The sequence below is a fragment of the Bos javanicus genome, chromosome 24, assembly GCF_032452875.1.
Source record: "Bos javanicus breed banteng chromosome 24, ARS-OSU_banteng_1.0, whole genome shotgun sequence".
NCBI lineage: Eukaryota > Metazoa > Chordata > Mammalia > Artiodactyla > Bovidae > Bos > Bos javanicus.
This window is the reverse complement of record NC_083891.1, coordinates 57085993-57104697: the sequence shown is the minus strand read 5'-3', so window position 1 is coordinate 57104697 and position 18705 is coordinate 57085993. Positions and strand designations below refer to the sequence as shown.

Genomic DNA, 18705 nt, shown 5'->3' with positions numbered 1-18705 from the left:
TTGTATTTTAACCCCCAATGTTAAATTTTAATTTGAGCTGGGAATTGGGTTTAATCAAAAGCATTTCCAAAGGGAACAGAGCATATGAAATTAGAACACATATGTGCCTTGCCTGGGTAGGTTTCAAGAGAAAAAGCCAATCTTGCAGGGAGGCTATGAACGTTTGGGAATTGTGGGCAGAGATAATTAAAAGAATCATAGATGTTAAAGCAGGAAAGATCCTCATCAATTAGTCCTACTCTTTGTGTGCTGTTCTCACAGGCAAACTTGAGACGTGGAGACAAGAAAAAGCCCACTGGGAGGCTGCTGACAGCACTCTTTATGCATTTATTTTCATTGTGGGGACTCAGGGTTTTACCAACCTTCCTCGGTGATTCCCAGACACTGTCAAGTTTGAGAGTCTAGCTTTGAGCAATTATCAGTCATTCACACATTTCTGTAAATAGACTTCGATTTCTGTCCTTACTACATTTTGTATTTATTTAAGAAGAAAAGGGAAGAGAACTGTGGTTAAATTTAGGATGCTATTTTGTAATGTTTCTGGGGCAAGGTAAGTTTGGAAAAAATAACCCAAATGGAAAGGTCAAATGCATTGGAGGAAAAAAAAAAAAAACAAACTTTTCTCAAAGTTCTGCTCAGGGTTAGCTTTGATTTTTAAAAAATCTTTTTTCAGTATCTCAGCATCAAACGGAGAAGGCAATGGCAAGCCACTCCAGTACTCTTCCCTGGAAACTCCCATGGATGGAGGAGCCTGGTGGGCTGCAGTCCACGGGGTCGCTAGGAGTCGGACACGACTGGGCGACTTTCCTTTCGCTTTTCACTTTCACACATTGGAGAAGGAAATGGCAACCCACTCCAGTGTTCTTGCCTGGAGAATCCCAGGGACGGGGGAGCCTGGTGGGCTGCCGTCTATGGGGTCGCACAGAGTCGGACACGACTGAAGCGACTTAGCAGCAGCAGCAGCAGCAGCATCAAAACATCCCTTTAAAGATGATTCTATAGAATGAGGAAATGGACCTGCTCATGAAGCCACCTCACCAGCTCAACTCATCCAACCACAAACTACTTCCTGTGTGGGTGAAGAGAGAGGGGGAGAGCCTTGATACAGTTTTCGAGATTAAACCTTCCACAGGGATGTCTACGTGTAGGTGAGCGTAGCCAAAGGTGTAGGGTGTTTCTCTGTCCTTTTCTCCTGTTACTCCTTGTCGAGATAGATTCCTAAAAGGAAGACATTTCATTGGACCTTTAGCCACCTCCTCAAAATCACACAATGTTTCTTGATGTAAGAGGCTGTTTTATTTGTTTTTCAGGAGTTTATACTTGCTCCATTCCTAAAGACAGAGGCTGTGGTCAGGGACCCACTTCCTTCATTGCAGATAAAGATGGAAGACCGATCAGAAGGGAAAACTAAGTTCAAGAACTTTATAACTGTTTCCACTTATTATATGGATTATTAGCCTCTAGTATGGACTTAGAACATCAATCCCATCATTCTGTACATGATGAAACCAAGATTTAGATGAAGTCACTTGCCCATTGCCACATAGCTTGTCTGTTAGCTTCTAATCCACAGTTCTTTCTGAGAGGCTGATAGGTAAACATCTTTTCAGATTAGACTTTTCCAAGATTTGGCAGTAATTTACACACAAGGACCCCAGGAGAATTGAGAAATCTGTGTATTTAGTAGGAACGAGCCCAGTCCCTCCATTGAGACCTGAATTATTGAGGGAATATAGACACGGAAGACACAGAAGACAATGTCTCCATGCTCTTTATAGTTTTGTCGGGCAGATGAAACAGACACAGCTAAAGCAGAAAGCAGGGTCGCGCTCCACAATGTTGCTGGTGTTCAGTCTTTGAGTTGTGTCAGATACTTTGCGACCCCATAGACTGCAGCATGCCAGGTGTCCCTGCCTTTAACTATCTCCCAGAGTTTGCTCAAACTCATGTCCTTTGAGTCGGTGATGCTATCTAACCACCTCATCCTCTGCCACCCCTTTCTCCTTTTGCCTTCAATCTTTCCCAGTATCAGGGTCTTTTCTAACAAGTCAGCTCTTTTTATCAGGTGGTCAAAGTATTCCAGCTTCAGCATCAGCACTTGCACTGAATATTCAGGGTTGATTTCCTTTAGGATTGACTGGTTTGATCTCCTTGCTGTCCAAGGGACTCTCAAGAGTCTTCTACAGCACCACAATTCAAAAGCATCAATTCTTTGGCCCTCAGCCTTCTTTATGGTCCAACTCTCTCATCTGTGCATGACTACTGGGAAAACCATAGCTTTGACTATATGGACCTTTGTTTGCAAAGTGATGTCTCTGCTTTTTAATATGTGGCCTAGGTTTGTCATAGCTCTCCTTCCAAGAAACAAGCATCTTTTCACTCCATAGCTGCAGTCACCATGCTCAGTAATTTTGGAGCCCAAGAAAATAAAGTCTGTCACTGTTTCCATTGTTTCCCCGTCTATTTACCATGAAGTGATGGGACTGGACGCCATGATCTGACTTTTTAAATGCCAAGTTTTAAGCCAGCTTTTTCACTCTCCTCTTTTACCCTCTCCAAGAGGCTCTTTAGTTCCTCTTCACTTTCTGCCATTTGAGACGTATCATCTGCACATCTGAGGCTGTTGATATTTCTCCCAGCAGCTTGTGGGGAGCATCTTGACTCCAGCTTGTGATTCATCCAGCCTAGCATTTCACATGACATACTCTGCATATAAGTTAAATAAGCAGGGTGACAATATACAGTCTTGTATTATATCCTCCTTTCCCAATTTTGAACCAGTCCATTGTTCCATGTCTGGTTCTAACTGTTGCTCCTTGACCTGCCTAGAGGTTTCCCAGGAGACAGCAAGGGTGGTTTGGTATTCCTATCTCTGATCATTCATTTAACAAGGTCCTACATAACACTAACCCATTTCCATTTCAAAATTCAGCTCAGGTAACAGAATGGGAAAGACTAGGGATCTCTTCAAGAAAATCAGAGATACCAAAGGAACATTTCAGGCAAAGATGAGCTCGATAAAGGACAGAAATGGTATGGACCTAACAGAAGCAGAAGATATTGAGATGGCAAGAATACACAGAAGAACTGTACAAAAAAGATCTTCACGACCCAGATAATCACAATGGTGTGATCACTGACCTAGAGCCAGACATCCTGGAATGTGAAGTCAAGTGGGCCTTAGAAAGCATCACTGCGAACAAAGCTAGTGGAGGTGATGGAATTCCAGTTGAACTATTCCAAATCCTGAAAGATGATGCTGTGAAAGTGCTGCACTCAATATGCCAGCAAATTTGGAAAACTCAGCAGGGGCCACAGGACTGGAAAAGGTCAGTTTTCATTCCAATCCCAAAGAAAGGCAATGCCAAAGAATACTCAAACTACTGCACAATTGCACTCATCTCACACACTAGTAAAGTAATGCTCAAAATTCTCCAAGCCAGGCTTCAGCAATATGTGAACCGTGAACTTCCTGATGTTCCAGCTGGTTTTAGAAAAGGCAGAGGAACCAGAGATCAAATTGCCAACATCTGCTGGATCATGGAAAAAGCAAGAGAGTTCCAGAAAAACATCTATTTCTGCTTTATTGACTATGCCAAAGCCTTTGACTGTGTGGACCACAATAAACTGTGGAAAATTCTTCAAAAGATGGGAATACCAGACCACCTGATCTGCCTCTTGAGAAATTTGTATGCAGATCAGGAAGCAACAGTTAGAACTGGACATGGAACAACAGACTGGTTCCAAATAGGAAAAGGAGTTCGTCAAGGCTGTATATTGTCACCCTGTTTATTTAACTTCTATGCAGAGTACATCATGAGAAACGCTGGACTGGAAGAAACACAAGCTGGAATCAAGATTGTGGGGAGAAATATCAGTAACCTCAGATATGCAGATGACACCACCCTTATGGCAGAAAGTGAAGAGGAACTCAAAAGCCTCTTGATCAAAGTGAAAGTGGAGAGTGAAAAAGTTGGCTTAAAGCTCAACATTCAGAAAATGAAGATCATGGCATCCGGTCCCACCACTTCATGGGAAATAGATGGGGAAACAGTGGAAACAGTGTCAGACTTTATTTTTCTGGGCTCCAAAATCACTACAGATGGTGACTGCAGCCATTAAAAGATGCTTACTCCTTGGAAGGAAGGTTATGACCAACCTAGATAGCATATTCAAAAGCAGAGACATTACTTTGCCAACAAAGGTTCGTCTAGTCAAGGCTATGGTTTTTCCTGTGGTCATGTATGGATGTGAGAGTTGGACTGTGAAGAAGGCTAAGTGCCGAAGAATTGATGCTTTTGAACTGTGGTGTTGGAGAAGACTCTTGAGAGTCCCTCGGACTGCAAGGAGATCCAACCAGTCCATTGTGAAGGAGATCAGCCCTGGGAGTTCTTTGGAAGGAATGATGCTAAAGGTGAAACTCCAGTACTTTGGCCACCTCATGCAAAGAGTTGACTCACTGGAAAAGACTGATGCTGGGAGGGATTGGGGGCAGGAGGAGAAGGGGAGGACAGAGGATGAGATGGCTGGATGGCATCACTGACTCGATGAACATGAGTCTGGGTGAAGTCCGGAAGTTGGTGATGGACAGGGAAGCCTGGCGTGCTGCGATTCATGGGGTTGCAAAGAGTCAGACACGACTAAGCGACTGATCTGATCTGATTTGAAAGGTTTTCACCCAGACAATGCTTATAAATTTTTTCTACTTGACTCTTAACATGTGACAGGGCTTGCTTGTGCCATAGCTTGGTAACAATGTCAAAGACCAGGAGAGAAGAAATAAGTATATTTTGTAAATGGAAGGTCTGTGAATTGTGGCCAGAGAGCAAACAGTGGCAGATTCTAAGTTCTAAAGATGTTCACGCCAACAGATACCCATTCCCATGTGCTTTTTTCAAAATTAACACATATTCCTTCTATTCAAATGTGAGATCTATGTTCTTTCCCCCTGAATCTAGACAGAAACTCAGGATTCCCTCCAGCTGACAAGCAGCAGAGGCCAGGCTTCTAAGTCTTATAGCTCAAGGAAATGAATTCCGCCAAATATCTGAATGAGCTTTTCTTTAATATATATATTTATTATATTTATTATTTATTTGGCTGCACTGGGTCTTAGTTGCGCCACTGGGAGCCTTCAATCTTTGCTGCGGTCTGTGGGATCTTTCACTATGGCAGGTGAACACTTGGTTGTGGCTGGTGGGATTTAGTTCCCTAACCAGGGATTGAACTCTGGCCCCTACATTAGGAGTGTGGAGTCTTAGCTATGGACCAACAGGGAAATTTCCCGAATGAGCTTATAAGCATGTTTTCCCCCAGTTGAGTCTCCAGATGGGAGTGCAGCCCAGCCAACATTTTAACTGCAGCCTTGGGAGACCCTGAGCAGAGAACCAAGTTAAGCCATGCGGACTCATAGAAAGTGTGAGAAAAACGTGCTGTTTAAGTCACCAAGTGTGTGGGAGTTTGCTGGGCACCTATGGGTCATCCTGCTGGGGAGGCCATGTGGAAAGATCACATGGGGATGAAGAGGCACCCCAGGGAGCCCAGCTGTTTCAGCCTTCAGTTGTTTGAGTCCTCCAAGCATCAACCAGTGGAGAAGGCAGTGGCATCCCACTCCAGTACTCTTGCCTGGAAAATCCTATGGACAGAGGAGCCTGGTAGGCTGCAGTCCATGGGGGTCATTAAGAGTCGGACATGACTGAGTGACTTCACTTTCACTTTTCACTTTCAAGCATTGGAGAAGGAAATGGCAACCCTCTCCAGTGTTCTTGCCTGGAGAATCCATGGGACGGGGGAGCCTGCTGGGCTGCCGTCTATGGGGTCGCATAGAGTTGGACACGACTGAAGCAACTTAGCAGCAGCAGCAGCATCAACCAGTAGACATGTGAATGGCCTTCAGATGATTCCAGTTCCTAGACTTTGAGCCCCATCAGATGAGGCCAAGAAGAGCAGAGATAAGCTCTTCCCACTGAGCCACATCCAACTGTAGATTCATGAACAAGATTTAAATTGTTTTTGTTTAAAGCCACTAAATTTTGGAATAATTTGTTATGTAGTCAAAGCAATAAGATAGGTTTAGACAGTTTCCTAGATCAGCTCCTCATTTACCCTGACCTGCCTTTCCTGGTGTGTTTCTTCATTTCTATCACTTTGATGATGGCCTCTAGCCATCAGATCTTGCTTTCTGACTGTGTAACGTTGATACCACTCCAGCAGACTTTTGTGTATGTCCCATGCTTTGTACATTATTTCTACTTTGATCCAGCTGAATCGTTCTTGGAGCACAGGCAAGTTTCAGATGGACCACAGAGCTCAGCCTCTATGCATTTCACGTAATGTACTTACCTATGTCAGTATCCATCAGCCTCGATCCAAGCCTAAGCTCCTCCAGGTCAGTGGATTTGTAATTCTGGATTAACTCAAGATATAAGATGCTCAATCTGTGGAGTGAATGAATAAATAAATGGATATAAGTTATTTTGCTGCATGGAAAGTAAAGATCTGTTCGGCATCTTTGCCATTGAGGGACTTACAATCCAGTACTAAAGGTGTGGCCCCAATTATAAATGGTAGGAGAGGAGAGACAGTAGTATTAGCTTGGAAGACTTCAGAGAAGAAGAGAAACTTGAATTTAACATTGGGAAGAAATCCGTTGGATTTGGGTGAGAGCAAAGGAGACAGAAAGACATTTCAAATTGGAGACCAGCATGACAAAATTATGGAGGTATGGGGAAGAGAAAAGGAGCTGAATGGTGGTATGGGTTTTGTTTTTTTCTTTTTCTTTTTTTTTTTTGCTGTGCAGGAGCACCATATGGAATCTGAGTTCCCCGACCGGGGATGGAACCTGTTCCCCTTGTGATGGAAGCACAGACTCACTGGACCACTGAGAAGCCCCAAGACTGGCATTTTAAGGACCTTAAAGAAATGTTCCAGTCAGCTCTCTTCTGGGGAGAAGTGGTGGTAATGTCTATGGCTTCTTCACTATCAGATTTCACAGCACGTACTTATGTGCTTTGTTCCAGCTCTATAATCTAGACATATTGTCCACTGAATACCCAGAGTTTTCATTTACAGGAACAATGCTTGTTAATTATTGTATGGGCTATTTATTAACCTGTTGTGAGGCTGCCACCAAATTATTCCATACCAACCTAAACTCAATGAAACTCCAGTTCATCTCTGTGTAGATTAACTTGATTATGAATTAAGGTCTACAATTGCAAAGCCAGAACACACAGATTTCTTAAGCATTGAGACGCATGAATAAAGCTGCATACCACGACTAGAGGCTGCCCACACAAAGTTCACGTAATCCTAGGTGCTATAATGTTAATAACTCTGACCTCACCAGAGCTGGTTGAGGTATAATGAGAATAGCGAATGTGTTTGTTAACTGGAAACATCTGAGTTGCATGGTTGTTATGGCAACACATATTATACAACTTATGTCAGAGGTTTGCAATCACATAAAAAGGGAAACAGGACCATCGTCATGGAATCCAAATATGTTCAGCCCAGTCACAAAGCAAAATTCTTAATATAGGAAGAGTGACCGAGCCTCAGGACACAAGGTTAGGAGACAACTCATCTGGGGAGAAACATGGAAACTGAGTAGAGGGAGTTGAGTCAGGTTACACAACACGTGTGTGCCTACACGCTCAGTCTCTTAGTCGTGTCCAGCTCTGTGTGACCTATGGAAAGGATCCTCTGTCCAAGGGATTCTCCAGGCAAGAATACTGGAGTGGGTTGCCATTCCTTTCTGGGAGATATGGCCAGCCAGTCCTGCCTCTTTGTATCCACAGACCACACCCTTGGATTCACACCCACGGGTAAGGAGGGCCAACTGTGCAGGTTATTTTACGTAAGGAACTTGAGCATCCTTGGAGTTTGGTGTCTCCAGAGGTCCTGGAGCCAAACTCCTGCGGATACTAAGAAAGAACTGTATCTATACTAGGTTGGCAACACATCAGTCGGGGTAACCTAGTTATGCTGTGTAAACACCAAATCGCAGGGACTTAAAATTCCCTGTATTATTGGTGACTCAGACCGTTTATCTGTCATGGGTCAACTGAAGCGCTCTATTCTGCTTTATCCTCATGCTAAAAAAAAGACGACACAGGCCAAGGGCAGCTCCATCTTTGTGTTTCCGAGATTCCCTAGATGGCCAGTGTAGTAAAAAGAAAACACGGCATTATGCACCAGCTTTGTACATTTTGCCTTGAAGCGACCCGTATTCCTTCCAGAGGCATCACATTGGCCAGAGCCAGTTATGTGGCCACTTAACTTAAAGAAATGCAAATTCTAAAGGAGATGCAGATGTAAAGAACAGACTCAGGGTCACAGCTGGGGAGAGAGAAGGTGGGATGACTTGAGAGAGCAGTATTGAAACATACACATGACCATATGTAAAATGCATAGGCAGTGGGAATTTGCTGTGATGCAGGGAACCCGAAGCAGGTGCTCTGTGACAACCTAGAGGGGTGGGATGAGGAGGGAGCTGGGGGGAAGTTTAAGAAGGGGGGGACATAGGTATATCTATGGATGATTCCAGGCTTCCCCTGTGACTCAGCAATAAAGAATCCACCTGCAACGCAGGAGCCACAGGAGACCTGGGTTTGATCCTTGGATTGGGAAGATCCTTTGGAGGAGAACATAGCAACCCACTTCAGTATTCTTGCCTGGAGAATCCCATGGACAAAGGAGCCTGGTGGGCTACAGTCCATGGGGTCGCAGAGTTGGCATGATTGAAGCAACTTAGCGTGCACTCATGGCTGATTCATGTTGATGTATGGCAGAAACCATCACAATATTGTAAAATAATTATCCTCCAAATAAAAACAAAATTAAATTAAAAAAAAAGACACTACTGGTATAAAGTCCTGACAAGAAATTAGCAATGAAAACTAAATGAAGAAAAGCTAAAAATTAAAAAAAAAAGCTACTTTATGTTTTAAAAAAGAAATGCAAATTCTATAAATAGCAAGATCCTACTGTATAGCACAGGCAACTGTAGCCAACATCCTTTAAAAACAATGGAAAATATAAGCATAATGGAAAAGAATATGAAACGAATATGTATATACATATAACTGAGTCACGTGGCTGTACAGCAGAAATGAACACAACACTGTAAATCAACTATACTTCAATACAATTAGAAAACAATAAAGAAATGCAGATTCTATCATATGCCTGGGGGAAGAAGTTACAAAACTGGGTGAAGAGCATCCATGAAGAGCACACCAGCAGGCTTCCCATCCCCAGTACTGCTGACATTTGGCCTGGATGTGTCTTTGTTGCAGGCTGTCCTGTGCAATATGGGATATCTAACAGCATCCCTGGCCTCTGACCCCTTCATGCTAGCAGCAGCCGTCTGGAATGGTGATGACTAAAGATGTCAGCACATTCCATTTGCACTGGCTTAGAACACTGCGCGTCACAGTCTGTACCCTTATGGACTCTGTGGTTTGACTGCGAAGCTTTGAATCTCCTCTCTTTCTCTTCCTAGCTGTGTGACCTTAAGCAAGTTACTTAACCTTTCTGGGCTTGTTTCTTCAGCTGTAAAAAGAGGGTACTGAGGGCACCTCTGTAATATCGTTGTTATAAGGATTGAATAAGGTAATACAATATTTGTAAAGTGCTTAGAACAGTACCTGGCATATGGGGAAATATATAAAAATACACCTCAAATTAAAAAAAAAAGCATCTCTTTTTAGAGTGGCCTGAGATATGCAGCAATATCTCTGGGTTTAGGCTTATTAAGGTTTTAGGTCACAATGAATATGTCATTTAAAAAATGAATCATCAGGGCTTATATTAATGACATACAATTAATCTTTAGTACTGTGTGAGTGACCTTGGCTGGAGAAGGAAATGGCACCCCACTCCAGTACTTTAGCCTGGAAAATCCCATGGACGGAGGAGCCTGGTAGGCTGCAGTCCATGGGGTCACTAGGAGTCAGACACGACTGAGCGACTTCACTTTCACTTTTCACTCTCATGCATTGGAGAAGGAAATGGCAACCCACTCCAGTGTTCTTGCCTGGAGAATCCCAGGGACAGGGGAACCTGGTAGGCTGCCGTCTATGGGGTCACACAGAGTCGGACACGACTGAAGTGACTTAGCAGCAGCATCAGCAGAGTGACCTTGGCAAAGAACAAAGCAGTTCAATCCTGTAAGGTTAGAAATGAGAAGGAATTGGAGTAACTAATGAGAGTGGCACAATAGACTGGTATGAAAAGGAGTACGTCAAGGCTGTATATTGTCACCCTGCTTATTTAACTTCTATGCAGAGTACATCATGAGAAACGCTGGGCTGGAAGAAGCACAAGCTGGAATCAAGATTGAGGGGAGAAATATCAATAACCTCATATATGCAGATGACACCACCCTTATGGCAGAAAATGAAGAGGAACTAAAAAGCCTCTTGATGAAGGTGAAAGAGGAGAGTGAAAAAGTTGGCTTAAAGCTCAACATTCAGAAAACAAAGATCATGGCATCTGGTCCCATCACTTCATGGGAAATAGATGGGGAAACAGTGGAAACAGTGTCAGACTTTATTTTGGGGGGCTCCAAAATCACTGCAGATGGTGATTTCAGCCATGAAATTAAGACACTTACTCCTTGGAAGAAAGGTTATGACCAACCTAGATAGCATATTGAAAAGCAGAGACATTACTTTGCCAACAAAGGTCAGTCTAGTCAAGGCTATGGTTTTTCCAGTGGTCATGTATGGATGTGAGAGTTGGATTGTGAAGAAAGCTGAGTGCCAAAGAACTGATGCTTTTGAACTGTGGTGTTGGAGAAGACTCTTGAGAGTCTCTTGGACTGCAAAGAGATCCAACCAGTCCATTCTGAAGGAAATTAGCCCTGGGAGTTCTTTGGAAGGAATGATGCTAAAGCTGAAACTCCAGTACTTTGGCCACCTCATGCAAAGAGTTGACTCATTGGAAAAGAATCTGGGAGGGACTGGGGGCAGGAGGAGAAGGGGAGGACAGGGGATGAGATGGCCGGATGGCATCACTGACTCGATGGACGTGAGTCTGAGTGAACTCCGGGAGTTGGTGATGGACAGGGAGGCCTGGCGTTCTGCAATTCATGGGGTCGCAAAGAGTCGGACATGATTGAGCGACTGAACTGAACTGAACTGAAGCCTATGCTGCTTCTGCTTTTTCCTTCATGGGCTGTTTGTACAAAGTGTTTTTAGAGGGCAAGAATTCAAAGCCTATTCTTTTTCATTTGAATGCTGAGTCAGAGCAGAGTGGTAATAAGGTTTAAGACAAATCAGTTTGAACCTGAGGAGCCCGGAAACTTAGAAAGGTTGCTGCTCATGAAAAGTAAAGCACAGTAACTCTTTTAAGTCCAACAAAGTTAGCCTACATACTCAACAAACACAATTGGCTATATGGTACTGTATTGCACAAAGTTTTTAATACTTCTCACACAAATAATGCATGAAAAACAAAGAAAACATCTTTAACCTTACAGTACTTTTACAAGTACAGTAGTTCACTATGACAGCTGGCATACAGGGGCTGGCATCACGTGAGTAGGCAGGAAGAGTTGCTGACTGGAGAAGGGAGAGAAAGTGGGAGATGGCAGAGCTGAAGGGCCCTCAGCAACAGCAGCGGAGGGCGAGCTGCAGCTGAACTCAGGCCGGACGAAGATTGGCACAGGTTCTGGCTCCTTGCTGGAACCAGATGCATGTTTGCACCTTTGAAAGTTTGCCACTTGAAGGTTTGTATGCAGGGAACTTACCGTAAGCCCACTGAGAGTGGGCAAGAGTCAGGACAGACTCAGAGGCCAGAGGGCCCCGGGCAGCCAGCCCACGTCCATGTCACACATGTCACTGCTTCAGGACGCACACGTCACTGCAGTGCAGCTCAGCGAACCTTTGCTCAGAGTCCATCCATTTGGATGGTGCTAGTCTGAGACCAGTCCAGGGCTGACCCATAGTATCTGCCCAATAAATGTTTGTGCAATTAAAGGCACTGAACTTCAGAGCTAGCTGGCTTTAAGGGGAGGACGAGGAGAGGGGAAGCTTGGTTTCCATCTGGCATCTACAAGGAGGGGGGGACTTATATGCACTTTACTTCTGGTGTCTCTTGAAACCTCACTAAAATGATGGTGGAGGGGTTTTTGAAAAGATACAACCCAGAAGAATGGGGAGCCTGGGAGAGGAGACAGCAGCACCCATATTTTGGAAGTTGGAGAAATGGCTGGTGAAGGGTCTTGCTTGGCAGAGCCAAGAAAGCTGAATTTGAAACTGGCAGCAGGGAAAATAGAGACCCAATATGATTAATAACACAGAATGAATGCCTCAGAGCCCCGGAAATTGGCAGCAGCAGGCACTTTTGAAATTGAGGGGGAAAAAAAAGATTGCTAAGGAAGCTTGTCCGAATCTATCAAAAAAGCAGTCAGATCCACAAATCTTCCCTCATTATTCCCTCCCTTTGGCAGAAGACTCAGAGGTGATCACTTTCTCTGAAGGTGATCTCTGGATGAAGAACATGAGTTTTGTAAAGGGTGGGGCGTTAGGTAAATGCAAGCCTTCGGCACCACTTGCTCACCTCCTCTGGGATACCAGAAAGTCAGGCCCCAGACCAGCACCTTCCAGGCAGGAGACTGGAAGAGTCTGCCCCGGAGACAAGAGTCTGCTGTAAAGAATCTGCAGATGAAGAAGAAACACCTAAAGGCACAGATAATATTAGGCTTCCCAGTGTAATGGTCCAGCCAGCTCATTAGGTTGATAAACCCTAAACACATTCCCAGAGCTTTCTAAGCATGTTTTAGTCTCCACTTCTTATCTATGAATCAACAACCAAAGGCTACTGCCTGCCAATGAAAGTCTCAAACAAGATAGGCCAAAGTGAATGAATAGAAAAATGCAACCTGGAGGAAACAAACTGTGCAGGAAGAAGAAAACTCGCTTTGTGAAGTCACTCAGTCGTGTCTGATTCTTTGCGACCCTGTGGACTGTAGCCTACCAGGCTCCTCCATCCATGGGATTCTCCAGGCAAGAGTACTAGAGTGGGTTGCCATTTCCTTCTCCAGGTGATCTTCCCGACCCAGGGATCGAACCTGGGTCTCCCGCATTGCGGGCAGACACTTTACCCTCTGAGCCACCAGGGAAGGTTTATTGATATTCTTAAGAGATAAGGAAAAGCTTGCAACCACGAAACATGAAACGAAGATCATGGCATCTGGTCCCATCACTTCATGGGAAATAGATGGGGAAACAGTGGCTGACTTTATTTTTCTGGGCTCCAAAATCACTGCAGATGGTGACTGCAGCCATGAAATTAAAAGACGCTTACTCCTTGGAAGGAAGGTTATGACCAACCTAGACAGCATATTAAAAAACAGAGACATTACTTTGCCAACAAAGGTCGGTCTATTCAAGGCTATGGTTTTTCCAGTGGTCATGTATGGATGTGAGAGTTGGACTGTGAAGAAAGCTGAGCGCCAAAGAACTGATGCTTTTGAACTGTGGTGTTGGAGAAGACTCTTGAGAGTCCCTCGGACTGCAAGGAGATCCAACCAGTCCATTGTGAAGGAGATCAGCCCTGGGATTTCTTTGGAAGGACTGATGCTAAAGCTGAAACTCCAGTACTTTGGCCACCTCATGTGAAGAGTTGACTCATTGGAAAAGACTCTGATGCTGGGAGGGATTGGGAGCAGGAGGAGAAAGGGACTACAGAAGATGAGATGGCTGGATGACATCACTGACTCGATGGACATGAGTCTGAGTGAACTCTGGGAGTTGGTGATGGACAGGGAAGCCTGGCGTGCTGTGGTTCATGGGGTCACAAAGAGTCGGACACGACTGAGCGACTGAACTGAACTGAACGAAAGATGAACACCATGCTATCAAAAGAGAACATTCGGAGAACAAATATTTTGTTAAAAATTTAAAATATGAAGACATAATTTAAAAACAATAATTGTAAAGTTTAAAAATAAAATAAAATTAAAAAAAATAAATAAAAACAATAAAAGTGTTAGAAAGTTAATATAGCTGGAAATATTTTTCAGGTGGCAGAGCAAAAATAAATGAAAAGAGGAGGAAATATAATAAAATTGGAGAATTAGTATAGAATGTTCATAGGAAAAGAGAACAGAAAAATCAAAGAGAAGATATTATCTATGAAATAATTAAAGAAAATTTCTCAGAAGTGAAGGATATGAATTTCCAGATTGAAAGAACCCATCAAGTACCCAGGACAATGCTGAAAAGAAACACAAAACCAAGGCACTCTGTCAGGAAGTGCAAAACCACTTGGGACAAGGTGATACCCTAAAACTTTCAGAGGGCAAAAGCAGACATCAAATGATTGGGAACTAGAATGCCTTGTGAATCAACATGGTAAACCTCAAATTTTGAATAATCAAAGCAAGCTTCAGAAGAATACCATTGAGACAAACTTAAAAACATGCTAACCTATATTCATTTTTCATATATTAATTAATTCTTCATATATATGCTGCTGCTGCTAAGTCGCTTCAGTCGTGTCTGATTCTATGCGACCCCATAGACGGCAGCCCACCAGGCTTCCCCATCCCTGGGATTCTCCAGGCAAGAACACTGGAGTGGGTTGCCATTTCCTTCTCCAATGCATGAAAGTGAAAAGTGAAAGGGAAGTCGCTCAGTCGTGTCCGACTCTAGTGACCCCATGGACTGCAGCCCACCAGGCTCCTCTGTCCATGGGATTTTCTAGGCAAAAGTACTGGAGTGGGGTGGCATTGCCTTCTCCGCTTCATATATATATGTATCTGTAAATAAATGCATAGAGTAATAAACCTCAAATTCAGAACAGCTATTACTTCTAGGGGAATATGTTATTACAGAGAAATACATAAAGTACTTCAAATATATATACATAATATATACATATATATGTATATATGTGTGGGGGTGCTTAGTCATGTCTAACTCTTTGTGACCGCATGGACTGTAGCCAACCAGTCTCCTCTGTCCATGGGATTTCCCAGGCAAGAATACTGGAGTGGGTTGCCATTTCCTCCTCCAGGGGAAACTTCCCAACCCACAGATCAAACTGGCATCTAATTCATTACCAGAGCCCCACCTGGCAAGCCATATATATATATATATATAAATATAAACTTTGGTGTAGCAGTTTTCAGTTCAGTCACTCAGTTGTATCCAACTCTTCTCGACCCCATGGACTGCAGCACACCCGGCTTCCCTGTCCATCACTAACTCCCAGAGCTTGCTCAAACTCATGTCCATCGAGTCAGTGATGCCATCCAACCATCTCCTCCTCTGTCGTCCCCTTCTCCTCCTGCCTTCAATCTTTCTCAGCATCGGGGTCTTTTCCAGTGAGTTAGTTCTTTGAATCAGGTGGCCAAAGTATTGAAGTTTCAGCTTCCACATCAGTCCTTCCAGTGAATATTCAGGACTGATTTCCTTTAGGCAGTTTTAGGTTCATAGTAAAACAGAGGAAGGCATAGAGATTTCCCATTTACCTTCTACTCTCATGTATACCCAGACACCCCCATTACCACTTCCATTATCAACATCCCCACCAGAGCGCTGCATTTGTTATAATCAGTAAACCTATACTGACACCTCATAATCACCCAAACTGCACAGTTTATCTTTGGGTTAACTTTCGCTGTTGCACATACTATGTGTTCATATTTAGTCCCTTCAGTCGTGTTTGACTCTTTGTGCCCCATTAACTGTGACCCACCAAGGTCTCTGTCCATGGAGTTCTCCAGGCAAGAATACTGGAGTAGGTAGCCATACCTCTCTCTAGGGGATTTTCCCGACCCAGAGATCAAACCCAGGTCTCCTGCATTGCAAGTGGATTTTTTTACCATCTGAGCTATCAGGGAAGCCTGCACAGTCTATTCAGTTCAGTTCAGTTCAGTCACTCATTCATGTGAGCCACCCGCACATTCCACGGGCTCACACAAATGTGTAATGGCATATATCTACCACTACAACATCAACAGGGTAGTTTCACCACTCTAAAATCTTCTGCTATGCTTTACTTATTAAAAAGAAGGGGAATCCGAATCACATACGGCAAGCTGGGTTAAAGGCATACAGGTGTTTAATAATTAATTCTCTGAAGTATTGCAAAGCTGTTAAAGTAGTTCAAAATAGAAAAGCTCATTGTTATCTCCTGGGTGACCTTCTGAAAAAGCACCTGGGATTACATATATACATACACACACATTTGTTTTGAAATTTCTCCACCACAGAAACGTGTATGGGACCATTCCTCTCGTTTCTGCATCTCTCAGCCTTTATAGCAACTTGATTTCATCAGCTAAATACAAAGCCCTTCTGAGGTGAAGTCAGCAAGCATTACACTCCCTGACTGCCGAGCCACGTGACTGATTTATTAGGGATAAGGAAACCTCCTTCTCATTATTTTTTTCCTATTGCTTTTTAATCACGGGGGTCCTCAGAAGAGTGTCACGATTGTCTCTAGCTGCAAAGGTGACTGGCTAAAGTAAGTAGGGGTCGCACTTGTCAGAGATTGGACTGGCTATATCTCAGTCAATTGGCCATATGTATCATAACTCTTGACACTTGAAAAGCTCTCTTAAATCACAAAAATTCTTAACTTTACTTCTGCTCAACGTCTTTAAAGGATCAAAAGGTAGGAGACATGCTGGAGTTGGAGGACAGATGTCTCTGGCATTGCCCAGTTCATCTCCTCACATATCTTGTTCAAGTCTCACTTTCACCTTCTGTTGAATCCTGAAAGACGGGGGAGTGGAGGCATTGATTTCCAGTACTGGGGCTCTTATTCATCAAACACAATCCTATTGGCAGGAATCTATGATGAGGACCCTGGGAGAGTTCCATGGGTCTGTCATCCCTGAAATATAGACTCAATCTCCATTCCAAGAAGAAATGGTCTCAAAGATTCCCATAACACACATAATTGATTCAGTGTTAAAACAGTGGAGAGCCAGTGAAAATTTACCAGAAGAGAGCTCGTTCACTGTGACTATTTTGGCCCCAAATAGTGGTTGGAAGGCAGGCTCTAGGGACAAAAGCTTGTCTTAAAAAATACCCAGCAGATTTTTGAAAAGGAGGAACAGAAGAACGTAAACCTTGAGGAGGTATTAAAAGGTATTACCAGGCTGGCGCCAAGATCATCCTCTGGTCAAGCAGGATAATGGCCGGGGTTAACCTCTGGCCTTTCAGGTTTCAAGTGTGCGGGGTAAAAACGATAATACCAGTGCTTTGTTGTGTAAGTCTGAAGATGACATTGGTGACTCACACCAGTAGGATATCATCTAGTTATTTTTCCCGTAGGAGCCATAGATTTGTGTGGGCTATTTACTCTCTCCCTGTTCTTCCTGACAAGAAAAGAATGTTCTTTGAGAGAACTGAGCAGGGTTGGGGCAAAATGTGTCTTTGCACAGAGCAGGTAAGCAGCTTGCCTCCTTTGTAATCCCCTTGGGCCCCAGCTTCCCTCGGTCACATTAATAATGCCTGAAGTTCCTGACCCTAGAGACTCTTTCCCTTTTCTGGCCCTGCGTCCTGTGGCCGGTCCCTTCTCCAACACGACCCCTCTCTGATCTGCCTTTAAGCCCCACGGACCCCTCTGGGCTCTGGATGAGCTTCTTCAGCTCCTTTTGGTGAAAATCAATGCATTTGTCAAAGCCTCTCTCAGTTGTCACCTCCTAGGTAAACCCTTCTGGGGCTCCATCCAGCAGAACCAGCTATGCTATGCTCTGGGTGGCCAATGGCATCTTGCATTCATGTTTCATATGCATTTGAACTTCAGGAATTCAATAAGTACTATCTTTTTTTGTGAACATGCACGTTTGGGTCTGCAACCATGAACCCCACCCCACCCCACCCCACCCCAGGTCGGAGACTGAATCTCAATCATGATGTATACAGTGCTTGCCTCAGAGAAGGGCTCACTAGAAATTCGGTGGATGAAAAAATAAACATCTCTAGGCCAGAGAAATTAGCCCACGCTGAAGCTGGATCACAGAGTGGTTTGATCTCAGATTTTAACAGCACATTGAGGTAGGACTATCCTGGTTATCTAGTCCAGTAGCAGTCACTCAGGATCAGACCTGTGGTAGTGACTGCAATTGAAGAAGGCATGAATCTGTGGAGACCAAGTTTAAAAAATCAGGATTCAGTACCAGGGGTGCTGAACTGACTTGAAATTCTCAAATACTTTCTAAGGAAAACAGTAATCCACTTCCACCTGGAGTTTAAAATAAAATAACCTGTTCTAATGTATATTTTTTTAAAAATTGTGATTATTTAAGTGTCTTTGATTGTTTTCCTTTTATATCATTGTGGGGGTAGGGTGGATGATGAATACTTGAGTAACATCTGAAATGTTCCTTGCAGCTCTAAGTTAATAATTGAGTTGGTGGCAGGAGCTGCCTGAGAAGGGGGAGGTCACAGGAGGCTGCTGTATTATTTAAGAAACCATACAGCTTGCTCCCATCCATTAGCACTAAAGGAAGGACCGAGCGTGGGTACATTGTTATCTTTAAACACTCACTAAATGGCACTCACTAAATGGATGTTTGCTATGGCCCCAACTGCCAGTGGTACTGAAAACACGATGTAAGTATTCACGCTGCAGGAAGGCCCCTGCACACCAATGCAGAAAACTGTCAGCAGCACCTCAAAGCTAAGACTTTATTTTTATCATTGGGTATAGAGTCCTGAGCCTTGCCTGGTGACTCAG

At 43.7% G+C, this 18705-nt stretch overlaps 1 long non-coding RNA gene across 3 annotated transcripts in view; it reads right to left on the bottom strand.

Annotated features, from left to right (window-relative positions):
* The window catches only part of LOC133237789 (uncharacterized), a 61802-nt gene that overhangs the window by 14340 nt on the left and 28757 nt on the right, over positions 1-18705 (bottom strand). For all 3 annotated transcript variants that reach the window (XR_009733356.1, XR_009733355.1, XR_009733357.1), the window contains exon 3: positions 6343-6437. This is a non-coding gene — a long non-coding RNA (uncharacterized LOC133237789). The remainder of the gene's footprint in view (positions 1-6342; positions 6438-18705) is intronic.